At 46.1% G+C, this 17444-nt stretch overlaps 1 protein-coding gene across 1 annotated transcript in view; it reads left to right on the forward strand.

The window, feature by feature from the left end:
- Window positions 1-17444, forward strand: part of LOC126108551 (plexin domain-containing protein 1) — a 460969-nt gene that overhangs the window by 106271 nt on the left and 337254 nt on the right. The window lies entirely within an intron of this gene.

Below are 17444 nucleotides of genomic sequence, written 5' to 3' on the forward strand. Positions count from 1 at the left end.
ACAATAAGTGGCGGAAATTGGGGTTAAACGTTCAGCCGTGGACCAGGGACGGGGAACGGGATAAATTTCTGGAGTTGCGTGCAAGCAAGTCAGTCGATGCTGACGTAACTGGACTGTGGCGTAAGTCCCTGAAAGCTGTAGATGGGTTTTGCAATTTGGGCAACGATATAATTGGCGCTGGCCGAAGTAGAGAGCGTATAAAATACAGCCTAGAGATTTTCCTGTACGATTTTGGAAAATTTGGGAATTTGTGGTGCCGGCCGGTGTGGTCGAACGGTTCTAGGCGCTACAGTCTGGAAGAGCGTGACCGCTACGGTCGCAGGTTCGAATCTTGCCTCGGGCATGGGTGTGTGTGTGATGTCCTTAGGTTAGTTAGGTTGAAGTAGTTGTAAGTCTAGGGGACTGATGACCTGAGATGTCAAGTCCCATACTGCTCAGAGCCATTTGAACCATTTTTTTGAAATTTGTGGTAAGATACCATGGGACCAAACTACTGACGTCATTGGTCCCTAAGCTTACACCCTACTTAATCCAACTTATGTTTAGGAGAAAACACGCACACTCACACGCACACACACAGGCGCGCGCGCTCGGACTCAAAGCTCCGACGGGGGGAGCCACGCGAACCGTGGCAAGGCGGCCTGCACCGCGCGGCAACCCCGCCGCTGCGGAAGAAGCTTTTTCTTAACATTCGCACTAATACTGAGAATGACGCAATAACCCGGTTACCTTTGCACAACTGGGGTGCTGACTAGTTTTAGATGACATTTGGTATGAAGTTAGCTTGAAGAACGACGAAGAAGAACGCAGGTTACTTTAGGAAGTGTGTAGTAAAAAAAAATATTGGAGTGCAATTCGGGAAAAAATGTTTACTCTTCAAAAAAGTTTGTAGTCTTTGACTTTTGAACTTTATCGTATTTGTTAAGATGCTTTCACTGTTTGATATATTCTGCATAGTTTGTGTTAGCGTAACGAATACAGTGCTTTTACAATCCTCTATGGTTTTAATCCATACAAGTATGTCACAAGCCAATCACCGTTTAGCTGCCGTGCAGCAGGCGTCTCTTACAGCTTCTGAGTTGCCAGAAGGCTCACAACGACGGCATCATTTAAATGCTGCACCACACATATACATCTTGCCTTCACATGCAGAATGCAGGAGAGTTTCAGTGAGGCTGGATTGCAGTGGTATGCGAGCGCATCTTGGGTAACGGGCAAACACGTGAGGGCAGCTGACGGTGTTCCACGTACAAATATTGTAAAAATTGTGCTGCACTAGGTTGCAGATTATTCATTTTCTTTCTTCCTCAGTTTAACGCTGCTTCATAATTTTAGAATGAGCTCATTTCAGTAGCGCCACCATCACTCATTATACACTCCTGGAATTTGAAATAAGAACACCGTGAATTCATTGTCCCAGGAAGGGGAAACTTTATTGACACATTCCTGGGGTCAGATACATCACATGATCACACTGACAGAACCACAGGCACATAGACACAGGCAACAGAGCATGCACAATGTCGGCACTAGTACAGTGTATATCCACCTTTCGCAGCAATGCAGGCTGCTATTCTCCCATGGAGACGATCGTAGAGATGCTGGATGTAGTCCTGTGGAACGGCTTGCCATGCCATTTCCACCTGGCGCCTCAGTTGGACCAGCGTTCGTGCTGGACGTGCAGACCGCATGAGACGACGCTTCATCCAGTCCCAAACATGCTCAATGGGGGACAGATCCGGAGATCTTGCTGGCCAGGGTAGTTGACTTACACCTTCTAGAGCACGTTGGGTGGCACGGGATACATGCGGACGTGCATTGTCCTGTTGGAACAGCAAGTTCCCTTGCCGGTCTAGGAATGGTAGAACGATGGGTTCGATGACGGTTTGGATGTACCGTGCACTATTCAGTGTCCCCTCGACGATCACCAGTGGTGTACGGCCAGTGCAGGAGATCACTCCCCACACCATGATGCCGGGTGTTGGCCCTGTGTGCCTCGGTCGTATGCAGTCCTGATTGCGGCGCTCACCTGCACGGCGCCAAACACGCATACGACCATCATTGGCACCGAGGCAGAAGCGACTCTCATCGCTGAAGACGACACGTCTCCATTCGTCCCTCCATTCACGCCTGTCGCGACACCACTGGAGGCGGGCTGCACGATGTTGGGGCGTGAGCGGAAGACGGCCTAACGGTGTGCGGGACCGTAGCCCAGCTTCATGGAGACGGTTGCGAATGGTCCTCGCCGATACCCCAGGAGCAACAGTGTCCCTAATTTGCTGGGAAGTGGCGGTGCGGTCCCCTACGGCACTGCGTAGGATCCTACGGTCTTGGCGTGCATCCGTGCGTCGCTGCGGTCCGGTCCCAGGTCGACGGGCACGTGCACCTTCCGCCGACCACTGGCGACAACATCGATGTACTGTGGAGACCTCACGCCCCACGTGTTGAGCAATTCGGCGGTACGTCCACCCGGCCTCCCGCATGCCCACTATACGCCCTCGCTCAAAGTCCGTCAACTGCACATACGGTTCACGTCCACGCTGTCGCGGCATGCTACCAGTGTTAAAGACTGCGATGGAGCTCCGTATGCCACGGCAAACTGGCTGACACTGACGGCGGCGGTGCACAAATGCTGCGCAGCTAGCGCCATTCGACGGCCAACACCGCGGTTCCTGGTGTGTCCGCTGTGCCGTGCGTGTGATCATTGCTTGTACAGCCCTGTCGCAGTGTCCGGAGCAAGTATGGTGGGTCTGACACACCGGTGTCAATGTGTTCTTTTTTCCATTTCCAGGAGTGTAACTTGACGACTCATACATGTCAACTGCTCAACGCGGTGTGGTTACAGTTTGACTTTCGATCATAGGGTACCGGGTCCGATTCCCGGCGCTCGGGACTGGTGTGCGTTTGGAGGGAAGGGGCGAGGAGGATCTTCTGACTGAAGAGAACACTCTCGTAAGGAACCTTTTTATTACACATATCTCAAGTGAGCTTTTATGGTCTGTGTAAGGTTATGTTTAGCTAGCTGCTGTAGCAATGGCGCTTTAAGAAATATGAAATACTACTTTCAGCAGTTACGAGATCTTAGCAGCTGCCTAGTGACAGCAAAAGTAGTTTGAGAGATTGTGTATCTGGCTGCGTGAAAGGGGGCAGGCGCTTGTGTAACACTAATTACACTAGAAAATAAATTCAAAGCGAACTCCTGTGGTAAATATGGTACTTCACAAGAGAAATAGAGGGGCCGACATTATGCCAACACATTACCAGTAATACCAAGCAGGAAGAGCGGTTAGAGCAGAAAGATTGTATCCATTGGAGCACGACTGAGCTTCAATCGTGCATGCTGCAGGCAGCATCTAAGCCGCATTCAAGCTGTTGAGTCGCTGCTTTGTGTGTGTGCAGTCTCGGAGGATGTGAACTAGGGCTGTTGGAAGATAACAATTTGTCGATATCTTCCCAAAAAATATCGATATACCTAAGCGCTATTCTTACCCCGACATACACATCCTCATAAATTGATAATTGCAGAATGTGGTGCCCCACAACGTGGCACTACACAAAACTGGCGCTAATAGCATAGGCACACAGGGAACACACACGATACAGATCTGTAATTCCACGGTATTGGTCATAACTAGAGAAAGCCGTCCCGAAACACATGTGCTACAAAACGCCACTGTTTCCTGCGCATGTACCCCGACATCAATATGGGATATGATCACCGTGCACACGTACACAGGCCGCACAACGGGTTGGCGTACTCTGGATCAGGTGGTCGAGCAGCTGCTGGGGTATAGCCTCCCATTCTGGCACCAGTGCCTGTCGGAGCTCCTGAAGTGTCGTAGGGGTTTGAAGACGTGCAGCGATACGTCGACCGAGAGCACCCCAGACGTGCTCGATGGGGTTTAGGTCTGGAGAACAGGCAGGCCACTCCACTCGCCTGATATCTTCTGTTTCAAGGTACTCCTCCACGATGGCAGCTCGGTGAAGCCGCCCGTTATCATCCATCAGGAGGAAGGTGGGACCCACTGCACCCCTGAAAAGGCGGACACACTGGTGCAAAATGGCGTCCCGATACACCTGACCTGTTACAGTTCCTCTGTCAAAGACATACAGGGGTGTACGTGCACCAATCATAATCCCACCCCACACCATCAAACCACGACCTCCATACAGGTCCCTTTCAAGGACATTAAGGGGGTTGTATCTGGTTCCTGGTTCACGCCAGATGAAAACCCGGCGAGAATCACTGTTCAGACTATACCTGGACTCGTCCGTGATCATAACCTGGGACCACTGTTCCATTGACCATGTACTGTGTTCTTGACACCAGGCTTTACGGGCTCTCCTGTGACCAGGGGTCAGTGGAATGCACCTTGGAGGTGTCCGGGCGAATAAACCGTGTCTGTTCAGTCGTCTGTAGGCTGTGTGTCTGGAGACAACTGTTCCAGTGGCTGCGGTAAGGCCCCGAGCGAGGCTACCTGCAGTACTCCGTGGCCGTCTGCGGGCTCTAATGGTGAGATATCGGTCTTCTTGTGGTGTTATGCACTGTGGACGTCCCGTACTGTAGTGCCTGGACACGTTTCCTGTCTGCTGGAATCGTTGCCATAATCTCGAGATCACACTTTGTGGCACACGGAGGGCCCGTGCCTACGACCTGCCGTGTTTGAACAGCCTTCAGTCGCCCTAGTATTCTACCCCTCATAACGTCATCAATATGTGTTCTTTGAGCAATTTTCGACACACAGCCACCATTAGCACCTGTGAAAACGTCTGCACACTTACTTGCTGCACCATACTCTGACATGCACAGACACACCTCTGTGTATGTGGACTGCTGCCAGCGCCACCGTGCGACGACCGCAGGTCAAATGCACCGCACGGTCATACCCCGAGGTGATTTAAACCTGCAAACCGACCACCAGAGCGTTATTTAACCATGTATCAGCATTATTCTTGGTTTATGAGCATGAGTGGATATCGATATATTAACACCGAAACGGGAATATCGAGTGCTGATATTTTTATTTTATATATTTTTCGCAGTCTCGGAAAATATTTAAAGGTATTCTTTTGAAATTGTAAGAGATATTTACTTTCACTGTGTCAAGGAGTCTTACTGCTGTTCGAGCTTTCATCATGTACAGTCTTTCTCTTTGTGTGAAGCAAATGTATGTGGTTGAAGGTAGTAGTCAGATTAAACTGGAGGGAGGGAGGGGGGAATGGCACAGTGAATGAAATAAGATATACATTCTGAAGAAACAGCACACCAGTTGCCTTAAAAACGATTTTTAACTCAACCATTGAGCTATTTTTTCACCTGAGCGTTCTTCAAAAACATTCACTGAAAGTGAACAAATATCTAAATAACAAGATTGGTCTTTGCAGTGGGTGTAGACTTGATGGGAAATGATGACGCAATCGGCAGTTGGCGCTGCCAACGGAAACTGCAATGCCGCCTGCTTTGGCAGAAATGAAGAGAAACAGAAAAAAAGGGGAGTCGACATCAAGTGTTCTTGAAAAATCCGATATGTGACGAAACCTTAGCAGCGGTCTCATCGGACACCTTCCATTGTATGACTCACATGCAGTTACCATTCTTCGCAAAGTGATTATGCCAAGCGTGAACGTGCATCGTTTTCCTTTCAGCTCTTGCTCTAAGAGAGAGAGGCTGCGTGCTAGCTTGTTGATGTACAGAATATCTAATAATAAATCATCATTATAGAGCTCTAAAACGGACGGTATATTTAAAATGTGAGGCTCATACTTTTATTTACAGGTGCATCGATTCTTTTTATGTCGATAATGGTTTTCTGTGTGTTGAGAGACGATAATGAGATTTCTTTAAATATCGATGTATCGTATTCCCGATATTTTTAAAAATATCAAGTCCTAATGTGAACCACTCGTCCTGTAGATGCAACAACCGAAGGCAACAGGCCGTGTACGGCATATGATGGTGTTAAAATGCTCTTTCAATATCAGTGCTGACGCTACTGGCGATAGCAGATTACGGGGTATAAGAGGGATCATCCCTCTTGCTGTGTGCAGAAAAATTAAATGCGCATGCTGTCAGATAAATCACTGTCAAACTGATGCAAAAGAAACTCGTGAATTTAGATTTGCATCTTAATTTACACAAACTAATAGTTACAAAAAAAAACTTGAGTCATCTACGACCATTGTAGCAAGCAATTTTGTAATACTTACCCGATATAACCCCGTCCAGGCGTAGCAGCACCTCGCGAGCAACGTCTGTTAGTCAGACGCACTGTGTGTGTGTGTGTGTTTGTGTGTGTGTGTGTGTTTGTGTTTGTGTGTTTGTGTTTGTTTGTGTGTGTGTGTGTGTGTGTGTTTGTGTGTGTGTGTGTGTGTGTGTGTGTGTGTGTGTGTGTGTGTCTGTGTGTGTGTGTGTGTGTGTGTGTGTGTGTGTGTGTGTGTGTGTGTCTGTCTGTCTCTGTGTGTCTGTCTGTCTGTCTCTGTGTGTCTGTCTGTCTGTCTGTGTGTGTGTGTCTGTCTCTGTGTGTCTGTCTGTCTCTGTGTGTCTGTCTGTCTCTGTGTGTCTGTCTGTCTCTGTGTGTCTGTCTGTCTGTCTGTGTGTAGAATGGGGAAGGCGCGCAGTCTGTCTGAGTTTGAACGAGAGCAGATTGCGGCTTGCTACGAGCATTTCGGAAACTACACGACTTGTCAAGTGTTCGAAGAGTGCTGTGGCGAGTATCTTCAACACGTGGCGAAAACAGGTGAAACCACGACCAGATGTCGTGGGATTGGGCGGCCAACCCTCAAGGCATATGTCAGACGTCGTAGGCTGGGCAGACTGGTAAAGCAGGACATTGGCGGAACTAACATCAGACTTAAATGCTGGGCAGAATACAAGTGTTTCTGATCACACAGTGCACCGAACATACAGTACTGGCCATTAAAATTGCTACACCAGGATGAAATGCAGATGATAAACGGGTATTCGTTGGACAAATATATTATACTAGAACTGACATGTGATTACATTTACACGCAATTTGGGTGCATAGATCCTGAGAAATCTGTACCCAGGACAACTGCCTCTGGCCGTAATAACGGCCTTGATACGCCTGGGCATTGAGTCAAAGAGAGCTTGGATGGCGTGTACAGGTACAGCTGCCCATGCAGCTTCAACATGATACCACAGTTCATCGAGAGTAGTGCCTGGCGTATTGTGACGAGCCAGTTGCTCGGCCACCATTGACCAGACATTTTCAATTGGTGAGAGATCTGGAGAATGTGCTGGCCAGGGCAGCAGTGGAACATTTTCTGTATCCAGAAAGGCCCGTACAGGACCTGCAACATGCGGTCGTGCATTATCCTGCCAAAATTTCGGGTTTCGCAGGGATCGAATGAAAGGTAGAGCCACGGGTCGTAACACATCTGAAATGTAACGTCCACTGTTCAAAGTGCCGTCAATGCGAACAAGAGGTGACCGAGACGTGTAACCGATGGCACCCCATACCATCACGCCGGGTGATACGCCAGTGTGGCGATGACGAATACACGCTTCCAATGTGCGTTCACCGCGATGTCGCCAAACACGGATGCGACCATCGTGATGCTGTAAACAGAACCTGAATTCACCCGAAAAAATGACGTTTCGCCATTCGTGCACCTAGGTTCGTCGTAGAGTACACCATCGCAGGCGCTCCTGTCTGTCATGTAGCGTCGAGGGTAACCGCAGCCACGGTCTCCGAGCTGATAGTCCATGCTGCTGCAAACGTCGTCGAACTGTTCGTGCAGATGGTTGTCCTCTTGCAAACGTCCCCATCTGTTGACTCAGGGATAGAGACGTGGCTGCACGATCCGTTACAGCCGTGCGGATAAGATGCCTGTCATCTCGACTGCTAGTCAAGCGAGGCCGTTGGGATCCAGCACGGCGTTCCGTATTACCCTCCTGAAACCGATTGCATATTCTCCTAACAGTCATTGGATCTCGACCAACACGAGCAGCAATGTCGCGATACGATAAACCGCAATCGCGATAGGCTACAATCCGACCTTTATCAAAGTAGGAAACGTGACAGTACGCATTTCTCCTCCTTACACGCTTCATCACAACGTTTTACCAGGCAACGGCGGTCAACTACTGTTTGTATATGAGAAATCGATTGGAAAACTTCCTCATGTCAGCACGTTGTAGGTGTCGCCACCGGCGCCAACCTTGTGTGAATGCTCCGAAAAACTAACTATTTGCATATCACAGCATCTTCTTCCTGTCGGTTAAATTTCGCGTCTGTAGAACGTCATCTTCGTGGTGTAGCAATTTTAATGGCCAGTAGTGTATATCAGTTACAGTTGCCTTTAGCACAAATCTGAAATGCCATAATATGTAAGACAGTGCTCGTTCGTACCCTCAACCGCATCGTCTGGTAAGAAAACGTGACGTGGAATCAGAGTAGCCACTAACATAAATCACAAGAATAGTCTCCATGCCCTTCCTAACTTGTGCATTCTTCATGTCACCATTCGGAGCAATTGTCACACACAATCCAGTGTTCCGTGATAGGCTCCTTGTGTACTTAACCCTGTGCAACTCCAAATATCAGATCCTTCGTTGGATAAGGACCTGCTTGTTCCTGAAGATTATAGCGCGGTAAAGTCGAGATTAGCCCTAGAGATGTACGTTGTTGAAACTGGTAGTGTCTGTTCTTGGTCTTGTCTGGTTTAGCTTGTTCAAGAATTCATGTTTGTCGTGTTTTTTTTATTATTATTATTCATCTTTGCTGTGGGTCGATCTACTTCGGCAGTGGATAAATACCGAATAAGCTTACACATGTTCGTACATCGGCTTTCTGAACTTAGTTTGTGTCACGTTCTCGGATTTTTTGCTGGTGACCGCACAGTCAAATCATCTGCTACTGAGAAGCAGCATTTATCCGTGGGCTCCCGCTAAACTCTTTTGCCTACTTCAGTTGTTGAAAGTTCGGCTCTTTTACTGATTTACAATGGAGCAAAATCTTTTGCTATCAAGGCATCCGGATTGAACGGGGATATTCCCGTTGGCTTCGAGGATTTCTCGACTGTTTGGATTGCAGCATACTCCAGAGTATGCAGCTCAAAACAAAGCACTCACATCTGTCTGCCTAATAGGTTTTCCTGGGTTAGTAACCGTTAGAAACGAGCGGGGGGGGGGGGGGGTGGTAAGAGTACACGCGTTGCCTTTCCCGCCATCTTAACAGCGTATTCTTCACCGATGCACCACACAGTTAAAAAACAAAAAAAAATTCAGAAATGGCAATCCGTTGTTTATCGCGCCGTGGTTTGTTCCTCATAGAACGGCGATTCCTTTGGCAAATAATTTCACTTCCTAGCGTACTGCTTACGACACACAACTTAAAGACTACATAATTGGAAACAAAACCTTATATATGCCTGCTATAACCAATAAACCTGGCTTTTCAGGATTATATGTAATGTCGTCGCTACAGAAGCAACAAGTGAATGTAGTTTTTCGCTCTCGGTCAGTGTGGCCATTGTAGAGAAGATGCCACTGAAAACGCTTTCTTACCCGACCTCACTCTAATTAAATCTATCCATGTACCTAAGCAAAAACGTTGTATCGCACGTACCTCAACCAGCTCAAGAAGACGCGAAGGCATTGTAAGAATAAGCACTGAAGGTTAAAAGCTGTATGTAGCTGGCTGTAGGTAGGACGTTCAGGTAGATGTAAAACCCAATAAATACTTTTTATGAAAAAAGTTTCAGCTGCGCAACAGGCAGTTCGTATTGCAAATCAAAGGACATTCTAAACACGCAATTGTAGGGTCTTACATGTGAAGGTTTTCTTTTATTCATGATGAGTTCCGAGCAAAACTGGAATAACACGTAAATTACTTGGAACAGAGCTGGTTTTCTGGGCGAACTGGTGGACGAAACCGGCCGGGTTCCCAGGCTGGCATCGCCCGTGATGTACTCCCAGTTGGTTCATCGTTAGCCTTGATTCAGAAGACATATATTTCCATGTGTCGATGCAGTTGCCACTTCAGTTCTTATGCGCCAAATACTGAAGAAACTGAGAGGTGTCTTGTCGTTTACCTTGGGGAGAGCTTGTCCTGCATTAGCATCTACTTTTTTTTTTTTTTTCTTCTTCTTCAAGGATTGCCATACCCTTTCGGGTAGTGGCGGCTGCTGAGGACTCGGGTCCTTCTCAGCCTGGGGTTGTTTGATGCTGTCGGGACACTGTTTATTAGTTTCATTGCGGAAACCTGCCTACTTGGATATTATGTATGTGTCACTTCATCATACTGAATCTTGCAGCCCTCGACCAGATATCGGATTTGGCACACAGCTGCTGCTGCTGCTGGGGGTGTCCACATTGCCGTTTTCCAAATCTCTTGACTGTTTCGCCCTTACGATCGACGACGAGCGTCGTGCCACCAAAGGTTTGCGGTCTGCACAATCTTGACCTAGTGCACAGTTTGTTGGATTGCGTGGCTCGACTGCGAAATGCGCCTTTCGGCTCCTCTCTCTGGCTGCAGTATGCTGTTGTCCACAGTGGCACTGGCGTTACCCATGAGGCTTCATGTAAGGCTCATGCCATTTTGTAGTCAGTGCGTCTGCGGTCTGCAAGCCACCTTATTGTGGCTGGAGGAGGGTACGGCGATCGACGCAAATATCATCCACAACAACTGAATGTGACAAGTACAGTCCATTCAACGAACGAAAATTAGCGGAAAAATCGTGTAGTCGCAAATTTTGCATAGTGCTAGGAAGAAGTGCCACGAGTATGCTCAAATTCCAGACAGGTATGGTGTGAGCTTTGGCTTTGCCTTAGGGATGGATTTTTAAGGTTACTTTATTTTTTCCTGATTAACTCGAAAACCTTGACTTCTAGCGAAGATGTTTCCCAGTAGAAAATTAAACTGTATTAAATTAGCACAAAAACCGTTCCATTCATTTTTGTTCAAGACTAGTAGTTTCTGCGTTCAGGCGATGGAAAAATCTCGGATTATTTAAAATGCTGTTCCAGCGGTATAAAATTGTCTTCAAATGGAATAGGTTAAACAAAACTTCAGGGCCGGTTCGAGCTTCGAATATACTTTCTGTACACAAGCGACATATCTGGCGTCCAACCCACTTCCCACGTCTCAGAGACTTCAGTTGCCTTTTGAGTTTTAACACCTTTTACCCTTTAAGTGACGCTGGTAAATATTAGGGCTGTTGATAAAAGATCGATATATCGATAGTTTTCAAAAAGTATCGAAATTTCCGCCAGATACATAGATCAAAATGGCAATATCGACAGCCAATATTTTTGCTTTATAATATATTTCTTTACAAGTTTCGGTAGATATTTCAAGTTCTTTTGAAGCTGTAGGACAATTTTACTTTCATTGCGTGAAGGAGTCGTTCTACTTTGAGCTTTCATCATGGCTAGTATGACACTGTAAAGCAAGTATAGGTGGCACAAAGAACTAATTCGATTGGACTGGCGGGTGGCAGTGTGAATGGAACAACAAGACTTTAGATGTGAAAAATGGCACACCAGTTCGACCAAAAAACAGTTTTTAATGCAACTGCTGGGCCATTTCTTCACATCGACATTCTTCAAAACAGTTGCTGAAACTGATGAACAAACATCTAAATGACAAGATTGGTCTTTGCTGTGAGCGTGAACGTGTGCGGGGAAATGCTGACGTGATCGGCGCTCGGTGCTGCCAACAGAAACTGCAACGTTTAGCTTCACCACGCAATTTTGACACTGCAAATGCTAGGTCGCTGATGTTGGCAGAAATGAAAAAACCACTGAAGTCGATGTGAAGTGTTCTAGACAAATCAGATACGTGACGAAACGGAACGACGGATCCATCGTACACCTTTTATTGCGCCACTTACATGCAGTTACCATTTTTAGCAAAGTGGTTATCGTCAAGCGTGAAAGAGCATAGTTTTCCTTTGCGTTCCTGCATTAATGGGATAGGTAGACTACTAGCTTGTTGAGGTACCAGAATATCTAATAATAAATCAATACTTAAATATACAGCTCTAAAACCGCCAGTGTATTTACAATATGCATTTTTGTAGGCAGGCACGTAGATATTTTTTCTGTCCGTATGTTGATACTTTTTCTGAATATATCGAGAGCCGATAATTTTTTTAGTATCGAAACTTCCATACTATCCCAGCTATTACATGTACCAATACCGTCCGCAGTTCTGGACGGACGCAGAGACCGCACGAAGACACATTTGCGAGAAGAGCGGATTTTACGAACAAAAATCTTTGAAACGTAATAAAGTATCGCTTAAAAATTAAGTACTACCAACGGTTGTAGGATACAGCCGCAGAAACAAATGTAGAACTACATCCCTCTATTAATTTTTCTGCAGAAGACGGCACCTTTTTGCTTTAGAAGCGATCCAAGACTGACGCTTTTCTGCGACTAAGACAGGTTTACACTGCACACCATTATCATTTATATTTTGCTTAATGTAAGGCTCACTGTAAATTAATATCTGGGATAGTTGAATATAGTGATATTACTTAATATTTGTTTCAGTTTAAGTAAGTAATTCTCAGCTGTACTGAGTCTTCACATGGCGAAAGGTTCCGCGCTCATTAAATGCACAACGAGGAGCGTTTAAAAAGTCGTCCAAAAATAAAAACTTTTTACATGTTTGGGGTAAACCTTTCTTATTTTTCGACATAGTCTCCTTTTAGACTTATACTCTTCGTCCAACGCTGTTGTAATTTGTTGATCCCTTCCGAATAATAGGAATTGTCCAAGTCTGCAAAATAGCTATTAGTTGCTGCAATCACCTCCTCGTTTGAATAAAATCTTTGTCCCGCCAGTCATTTCTTCAAATTGGGGAACAAATAGTACTCTGAGGGAGCTAAGTCTGGACAAGAGGGGGGATGCGAAACGAGTTGGAACCCAGTTTCCATTAATTTTGCGATCACAACTGCTGAGGTGTCTGCTGGTGCATTGTCGTGATGGAAAAGGACTTTTTTGCGGTCCAATCGCCGGCGTTTTTCTTGCAGCTGGGTTTCCAGACGGTCCAATAACGATGAATAATCTGCGCATGTAATAGTTGTATCGTTTTCCAGATAGTCGATCAGGATTATCCCTTGCGAATCCCAAAAGACAGTCGCCATAACCTTTCCGGCCGAAGGAATGGTCTTCGCCTTTTCTGGTGCAGATTCTCCCTTGGTATCCCATTGTTTAGATTGTTGTTTGGTCTCAGGAGTATAGTAATGTATCCATGTTTCATCCACAGTGACGACGCTTGAAGTCCTGCAGAATCTTCCTAAACAGCTGCAAACCATCCTTGCAACACTTCACACCATTCCGTTTCTACTCAAGCGTGAGCAATCGCGGAACCCATCTTGGGGATAGGTTTCTCATGTCCAAATGTTTATGCAAAGTATTATGTACCCGTTTATTCGAGATGCCCACAGCACTAGCAACCTCACGCACCTGAACTCTTCTGTCATGAATCACTTGTGTCATGGATTTTATCATTGATTTGTGGAGTCGTAACGTCCACAGGGCGTCCAGAACGTTCACCATCACTTGGGACCATATGGCACTCCGAAAATTTTGAAAACACTTATAAACTGTTCTGATCGAAGGTGCAGAGTCACCGAAATATTTATCAAGCTTCTATTTAGTCCCCGGAGGCGTTTTGCCTTTCATAAAGTAATGTTTAATCATCACATGAAATTCTTTTTCGCCCCCCCCCCCCCTATTTTTGATAGTCACGCGACTTCCTTGATTCACATTAATGCCGTACACAAAGAAATAGACCAATATGGCTGAAACTTGGTGTGTGTGTTCTTTCCAAAGATTCTACTAACTAAACATGAATTCGATACGCGCCGTTGCTGCCATCTCTCGGACTTTGCGCGGACTTTCCAAACGCTTCTCGTAAATAGTTGAGTACCAACCATTTCTTCGGTGAGTAAATGTTTGAAAAGTCTGATGAAAGTTTTCATTTGAGGAGGTATAGCTGGAAGAGTAAAAGAATGAGAATGAACGAACGGATCTTAAGGTCAAGCGCGCCTATCAAAAGTAATGTATCTAGAAACATTTCTTTATTTGAGAAATTAAGTTCCTTATTAAAATAAGTATGGATCGCTACCCAGCATTTATCCATGCAATATCCCCTCAGAGTTAATAAAAAAATTTAAAGCAGCGTGGCTCAGTATTTGTGCGAGGAACTTGCAACGACTTGAGCCCGTGCCATGTCGTTGGTGCACTACGCCAGGCAAAAGGAAGTCGGACACGATGTTCGGAGGTGTCCCATTACTTCTGTCACCTCAGTGCCCATTTATACTGAGCGAGCCACCGTGCAGTGTGTGCCAAAGAGTACGTCGTGTACGATTGTCACTTCCCAGTTTCCTGTTAGCCGCGGCTGGTTCGCGGAAGGAAGGGCTTCCGATAAGCCTCCGTAGGAGGAAGCAGTGTATTTGTCGGCTCTCCGAGGAACGTACGCTCTCTGGACTTCAACATTAGACCATACCGTCGTGCACAACGCCTCTCACACAGTCTGAGACTGCAGACTGCGGAGCATCTCTGTGGCGTTTCCACGCTTAGCAAATGAACCCGCGACGAAACGTGCTGCTCTTCTTTGTGTCTTCTGTATTCCGTCTATCAGTCTTACCTGGTACGGATCCCCGACTGACGATCAGTATTAAGGTATTGGTCTAACGAGTATTCCATAAGCTACTTTCTTTCTAGATAGACTACATTTAGTGGGGATTCTTAGAGTGAATCTATTGGGGATCTGCCTTACTCGCAGACTTTTCACTTTAAATCATCCCATGCTGCCGTGCGGAATAGACGCGGTTTGAGGCGCCTTGCCACGGTTCGCGCGGCTCTCCCGTTGGAGGTGGAGTCCTCTCAGGCGTTTGTGTGTTTGGGTTTGTGTTTGTGTGTGTGTGTTTGTGTGTGTGTGTTTGTGTGTGTGTTTGTGTGTGTTTGTGTGTGTGTTTGTGTGTGTGTGTGTTTGTGTTTGTGTGTGTGTTTGTGTTTGTGTGTGTTTGTGTTTGTGTGTGTGTGTTTGTGTGTGTTTGTGTGTGTGTTTGTGTTTGTGTGTGTGTGTGTTTGTGTTTGTGTGTGTGTGTGTGTTTGTGTTTGTTTGTGTGTTTGTGGGTTTGTGTGTGTGTTTGTTTGTGGGTTTGTGTGTGTGTTTGTGTGTGGGTTTGTGTGTGTGTTTGTGTGTGGGTTTGTGTGTGTGTTTGTTTGTGGGTTTGTGTGTGTGTGTGTGTGTGTGTGTGTGTGTGTGTGTGTGTGTGTGTGTGTGTGTGTGTGTGTGTGGGTTTGTGTGTGTGTGTGTGTGGGTTTGTTTGTGTGTGTGGGTTTGTTTGTGTGTGTGGGTTTGTTTGTGTGTGTGGGTTTGTTTGTGTGTGTGGGTTTGTGTGTGGGGGTTTGTGTGTGGGGGTTTGTGTGTGTGTGGGTTTGTGTGTGTGTGGGTTTGTGTGTGTGTGGGTTTGTGTTTGTGTGTGGGTTTGTGTTTGTGTGTGGGTTTGTGTTTGTGTGTGGGTTTGTGTTTGTGTGTGGGTTTGTGTGTGTGTGTGTGGGTTTGTGTGTGTGTGTGTGGGTTTGTGTGTGTGTGTGTGGGTTTGTGTGTGTGTGTGTGGGTTTGTGTGTGTGTGTGTGTGGGTTTGTGTGTGTGTGTGTGTGGGTTTGTGTGTGTGTGTGTGTGGGTTTGTGTGTGTGTGTGTGTGGGTTTGTGTGTGTGTGTGTGTGGGTTTGTGTGTGTGTGGGTTTGGGTGTGGAGGGGGGGGTGTTGTCGTTAGTGTAAGTTACATTAAGTAGTCTGTAAGCTTAGGCAGCAATGACCTCAGCAGTTCGGTCCCATAGGAACTTACAAAAAAAAAATCCAAATTTTTCATTCCATACTTGTAATCATAAATGTTTGATGGTGGATGCGGATTTGAACTGTTGTCCTCCCACATGAGAGTCCAGTGTGCTAACCACTGCGCCACCTTGTTCGGTCTCTCTTTAGGACACAACTGGACATTTGCGTTTTGGACTCCGAAGGATGGCTTTTGTAAGTATGAAAACCGGACAGGAAGCTCATATAAGCTGAAGAGCTGTTCAGTGAGGCCAAACAACGAGTTGAAAATGGAGACACCAAACAAAGGTTGTCGCTGATGTTCGTAGGAAGCCTGCTTTAAGGAAAAGACTTAAAGGTGTGAGTTAGAGAACATGGATTTCGGCATTTTACACAGGAATTGATCCAGTGCATATAATGTGGAAGATGGTGGTACGAACAGTGATCTTTATTTGAGGGTGACACTGCGTTCATTTGTGACATTTGCTTTAGCATATTCTGTGTACTCTTATGCGCATGTGAACGAAAATGAGAGTATTTCTAGTTTTTTGTATTTTTGAAAAGTTCAGTTCTCGTCTGCTGTAGTTTTCTGAACAAGTGGATTTTGCATTAATGAATATAAACCTGAAATGATTTTGTTTTCCTATTGTTGATAACCCAGGTATTTACGGTTATTCCTTAACTGCGCACTCTTAGGCACGGTTTCCCGTGTACTAGTATATTGGCTTCGTGTCAGTTCCGTTGCAATGCCGTTATGGTGAGTGTGTTTGGATAGGTGGCTTCGCTCCATTTACTGATTTAACGTAGCACCAAAACTACTTAGGATTACCTGTTAGTTATCCAGTGACAGGTTTACCACGGTGGTAGGTGACCCAGGGCGTCGTCCTCTGTAACGGCGACGGCCGCTCCTGCTGATGAATCACGGGCAGGGAACAGAGAGCTGTGCGTGTGCGGAGACGCAAGCCGAGGTGCCGAACCGGTTGGCCGCCGTGCGGGGGAAACCGAGCGGAGACCGGCAGAGGCGGCTGACCTTGAAGGTCGCCGCACAGCTGGGCCGCCGTGTGGTGTGGTCCAGGCTGGCTGTCGGTCTGGCGTGGCATGGCGTAAGTTCGGGCACAGCGCTTGTTTTCTGGGCACGCTGTCACCGCAACATCTAGTACAGTGTTCAGGCACCCGTAGACGAACAATCAATTTGTCAAACTTCACGTGTTAGTCGAATTATTTGACAGTGTTCTGCTGTTTGACGTGTTTGACAAACGTCAACCGTTTGTCAGGTGTCAACCGTCTTTCTTTTTTTGTCAAATGTCTGACGTTTTTTCTTTTTTTGTCAAATGTCTGACGTTTTTTCTTTTTTTGTCAAACGACTGACTTCTTTCTTTTTATTTTTTTGTCAAACGACTGACTTCTTTTTTATTTTTTGTCAAACGACTGACTTCTTTTTTATTTTTTGTCAAACGACTGACTTCTTTCTTTTTATTTTTTTGTCAAACGGCTGACTTCTTTCTTTTTATTTTTTTGTCAAACGGCTGACTTCTTTCTTTTTATTTTTTTGTCAAACGGCTGACTTCTTTCTTTTTATTTTTTTGTCAAACGGCTGATGTCTTTTTATTTTTTTGTCAAACGGCTGATGTCTTTTTATTT

The sequence above is a fragment of the Schistocerca cancellata genome, chromosome 11 (genome assembly GCF_023864275.1).
Source record: "Schistocerca cancellata isolate TAMUIC-IGC-003103 chromosome 11, iqSchCanc2.1, whole genome shotgun sequence".
In the NCBI taxonomy this organism is placed as follows: Eukaryota; Metazoa; Arthropoda; class Insecta; order Orthoptera; family Acrididae; genus Schistocerca; species Schistocerca cancellata.